Source organism: Anopheles funestus (assembly GCF_943734845.2).
Source record: "Anopheles funestus chromosome X unlocalized genomic scaffold, idAnoFuneDA-416_04 X_unloc_144, whole genome shotgun sequence".
In the NCBI taxonomy this organism is placed as follows: Eukaryota; Metazoa; Arthropoda; class Insecta; order Diptera; family Culicidae; genus Anopheles; species Anopheles funestus.
Genome location: NW_026045088.1, coordinates 1 through 5000, shown reverse-complemented (window position 1 = coordinate 5000; position 5000 = coordinate 1). Strand labels below are relative to the sequence as shown.

General features: G+C 49.1%; 1 non-coding gene across 1 annotated transcript; it reads right to left on the bottom strand.

Moving 5' to 3' along the window:
* Positions 1-300: 300 nt before the first annotated feature.
* On the bottom strand, positions 301-458 carry LOC125772918 (5.8S ribosomal RNA). Its single transcript, XR_007419748.1, has one exon. It is a non-coding gene; the product is annotated as a 5.8S ribosomal RNA (ribosomal RNA).
* Between the last annotated feature and the right edge of the window lie 4542 nt (positions 459-5000).

The window sequence follows — 5000 nt, the reverse complement described above, 5'->3', positions numbered from 1 at the left end:
ATTCTTGGACATCAAAGAGGTTTTCGATTGAATTTCCCCATGTTTCACAACGTACTCTTAGCGGTATCCTACGATACGTCTCACTCTATTTGTGTGTGTGCGCGTTTACGTGCGTGCGATTTATGCGGTTCACCCCTTTACTTTCAGCGCCCTGCGGTCCCAACAAAGGTCCCGAGCACGCCATTATGCACAGTGTGGAAGCGTGTTTCCCCCACGACACTAGACGGGCTGCTCGCCATAGTGTTCTATTGTGGCACGCTCCACCCTGAAGTTTGGTTTGTTGTATATCAAGGAATTGATAGGCACTCAAGAATGTGTGCATCGGCCGGGTTTAATCGTCCGACGCGCAATATGCGTTCAACTTATCGGTGTTCATGTGTCCTGCAGTTCACATTGTGACGCGCATTTAGCTGCGGTCTTCATCGATCCATGAGCCGAGTGATCCCCTGCCTAGGGTTTTATAGTAAGGTTCCCAATGTAACACAATCCCGGTGGTACGTCCAAAGACTAACTTTCTGACTAAGTTGTCTTTATTACCCAATAGTCCCAGGCCTTGTGACTTGTGGCTCATGTCTACGCCCATGGCCACCATTCGCTAAGATAGTTTTGAAGTCACTTTGAAGGCCCAGGAACAACTCTCTTAGCACATCGGTTAACCTGGCGCCGCAGTCAACTCATGTGCTTGGATCGGATCGAGCTATTGAGTATTGGGCCTGCATACTCGCTCATCCGTATCCTTTGCGTACCGCCCCATGGCCCCGTCCTTAGAGTTAATGACTAGTAGGCTTAACTCTTTGTATGTCTGCACCACAGTTCCCGTTCGTTCCGTGCCGTGGCCGGATACGTATTGCACATCGGTATACCTGTCGCTACTCAGGCAACTCGTGTGCGTGGATTGGATCGAGCTCATGGGGTGTGTAGAGATTCCATGTTATAATTGCAAGTCCATATCCACTTTATAGGTTAAAGTCATAAGTTGTGATTGCACAACCATTCTTCATAAGAGTTTAATCACTCTTCAACTAACTTTCGTTCTGGTGTCTTGGTATCAAATCGCGTAAGACACAAGATTCTACTGGCCAAATAGAATCTAGCACATTGGTTAACCTGGCGCCGCAGTCAACTCATGTGCTTGGATCGGATCGAGCTATTGAGTATTGGGCCTGCATACTCGCTCATCCGTATCCTTTGCGTACCGCCCCATGGCCCCGTCCTTAGAGTTAATGACTAGTAGGCTTAACTCTTTGTATGTCTGCACCACAGTTCCCGTTCGTTCCGTGCCGTGGCCGGATACGTATTGCACATCGGTATACCTGTCGCTACTCAGGCAACTCGTGTGCGTGGATTGGATCGAGCTCATGGGGTGTGTAGAGATTCCATGTTATAATTGCAAGTCCATATCCACTTTATAGGTTAAAGTCATAAGTTGTGATTGCACAACCATACTTCATAAGAGTTTAATAACTCTTCAACTAACTTTCGTTCTGGTGTCTTGGTATCAAATCGCATAAGACACAAGATTCTACTGGCCAAATAGAATCTAGCACATTGGTTAACCTGGCGCCGCAGTCAACTCATGTGCTTGGATCGGATCGAGCTATTGAGTATTGGGCCTGCATACTCGCTCATCCGTATCCTTTGCGTACCGCCCCATGGCCCCGTCCTTAGAGTTAATGACTAATAGGCTTAACTCTTTGTATGTCTGCACCACAGTTCCCGTTCGTTCCGTGCCGTGGCCGGATACGTATTGCACAACAGTAGATACCATCACCTGACGTATCTAACACACCACTATTGTAACTCGTCGTCGAAGGACCTTTCAAGTGCCTGATGGCCAGGGGAGCTCTTACACGGCACGGAGACACAGTGATGCTCGCCCATCACAGTGTACAACGATCGAGTTTGCTTAAGTGTCTGGGTACCTACACACCAGACACAATGCAATGGCCACGGATCCACACAAGGCACATCACATGCAGAAAGCTTCACCAGATTATGACACATACCACACTCTTGTAACTCGTCGTCGAAGGGGCGTTCAAAGTGCCTTACGGCTAGGGGAGATCTAGCACGGCACGGAGACACAGTGATGGTTGCCCATCAAAGTGTACAACGATCGAGTTTGCTTTCCGCGCAAGCGTTCTAAGTGTCTGGGTACCTACACACCAGACACAATGCAATGGCCACGGATCCACACAAGGCACATCACATGCAGAAAGCTTCACCAGATTCTGACACATACCACACTCTTGTAACTCGTCGTCGAAGGGGCGTTCAAAGTGCCTTACGGCTAGGGGGGGATCTAGCACGGCACGGAGACACAGTGATGGTCACCCATCAAAGTGTACAACGATCGAGTTTGCTTTCCGCGCAAGCGTTCTAAGTGTCTGGGTATCTTAAGCACCAGACACAATGCAATGGCCACGGATCCACACAAGGCACATCACATGCAGAAAAGCTTCACCAGATTCTGACACATACCACACACATGCAACTCGTCGTCGAAGGGGCGTTCAAGTGCCTTACGGCTAGGGGAGATCTAGCTCGGCACGGAGACACAGTGATGGTACACCCATCAAAGTGTACAACGAACGAGTTGGCTTTCAACAAATTCTGACACTAGCAAGCGAGCGACCGAGCTAGCACCGAAGGCAGCTCATGGTTGGTCACTCGCGGACGATCATCAGTATGATCCTTCCGCAGGTTCACCTACGGAAACCTTGTTACGACTTTTACTTCCTCTAAATCATCAAGTTCGGTCAACTTCAGCCATGCCAGCTGCAGCTCACGAAGGAACCGCGGAAGGTAAGCCTCCAGAAACCTCACTAAATAATCCATCGGTAGTAGCGACGGGCGGTGTGTACAAAGGGCAGGGACGTAATCAGCACTAGCTAATGACTAGTGCTTACTAGAAATTCCAGGTTCATGGGGACCGTTGCAGTCCCCAATCCCGACTAGGAAGGGCATTTTAGTGATTTCCCGTTCCTCTCCGGAATGGGGGCGGCCTATTGGCGAGAACACGCTGCGACCCACATTGTAGCACGCGTGCAGCCCAGAACATCTAAGGGCATCACGGACCTGTTATCGCTCATTCTCAGCTTGCTAAACACAAGTTGTCCCGCTAAGCAGGGCAAACGTAGCCGACGACCGCCCGTGAAGGCCGCCGCCCGGCTGTAACGTCAGGTGCGCCCGGAGGCGCACTGCTGACAGCGTTCTAGTTAGCATGTTTGAGGTCACGTTCGTTATCGGAATTAACCAGACAAATCATTCCACGAACTAAGAACGGCCATGCACCACTACCCTTAAATTTGAGAAAGAGCTATCAATCTGTCTTACCTCGATAAGTTTGGACCTGGTAAATTTTCCCGTGTTGAGTCAAATTATGCCGCAAGCGCCACTTCTTGTGGTGCCCTTCCGTCAATTCCTTTAAGTTTTCAACTTTGCAACCATACTTCCCCCGGAACCCGATTTTGGTTTCCCGGAAGCGACTGAGAGCACCGAATAGGGGTAGCGTCTCCCAATTGCTAATTGGCATCGTTTACGGTTAGAACTAGGGCGGTATCTAATCGCCTTCGATCCTCTAACTTTCGTTCTTGATTAAAGAAAGCATCCATGGCAAAACGCTTTCGCTTCAGTTTGGTCCTACGACGGTCTACGAATTTTCACCTCTCGCGCCGTAATACCAATGCCCCCAACTACTCTGTTAATCATTACCTCTAGGTTTCTGACAAACCAACGAAATCGTATAAACCGAGGTCATATTCCATTATTCCATGCAAGATTATTCTGGCCAACGCCAACCCCACGGGGGGGCCGGACGCTTTGTCTTAGCCTGCTTTGAGCACTCTAATTTGTTCAAGGTAAATGTGAGTATCTTGAGCACCATGAGGAGCCCGTGCCGGAGTTAACCGGTAGCACGGTACTCGTTCACAGAGTAACGCCCAAGTACACCATTGTGAGTCGCAGCCGTGAGCGCGCGCACGAACGGCCCCGGCGTGTAACCGGGCGCCCGTGGCGGTCACGTGTCTGGACGGGCAATCAACTTCGAAACGTTTTAACCGCAACAACTTTTAATATACGCTAGTGGAGCTGGAATTACCGCGGCTGCTGGCACCAGACTTGCCCCCACTTGATCCTTGTTGAAGGATTTATACTCAACTCATTCCAATTATGGACCATCGTTAGAGAGGTCCATATTGTTATTTCTCGTCACTACCTCCCCGTACTGGGATTGGGTAATTTACGCGCCTGCTGCCTTCCTTGGATGTGGTAGCCATTTCTCAGCTCCCTCTCCGGAATCGAACCCTGATTCCCCGTTACCCGTCGCAACCATGGTAGTCCTCTACACTACCCATCAATAGTTGATAGGGCAGACATTTGAAAAGATCTGTCGTCAGTCGACAAGCGACCATACGATCTGCGGCCCTTATCCAGACTTCAACTCAAGCCGCCCGGAGGCGATTGGTTTAACTAATAAGTGCACCAGTTCAGCTACCCGCGAGGGCAACAGTCCCGGCATGTTGCATGTATTAGCTCTGGATTTTCCACAGTTATCCAAGTAACTAGTGGTAGGATGTATTGTGGAATTATAGCTGTTATACTGAAGCCTTATGCGGTTTCACATTCATTTATGTTTGTACTTAGACATGCATGGCTTAACCTTTGAGACAAGCGTATATTACTGGTAGGATCAACCAGAATTCGTTCCACTACAGACACACACTCGCTTAGTGGGAAATAAATTTCCACAACAACTCTCTCTCTCTAGAACACATATGGAATGGCTCTTTGGTGTTGGGTAAGGCACCAATTTGTTGGGGTGTAGACGGTCACCACCAACTTTAAGTTTGTTAGGGCACAACGGAAACCACTAACTAAACTTTAGGAAACTAAATTTCCTCACACATTATCTCTCACCATATTAGCACTAGGTGCTATCCACGATTGTACAACGTTTCAACTCTTGAATCGACCGTAGGGCCGCGGAATTGCTTCCGGGC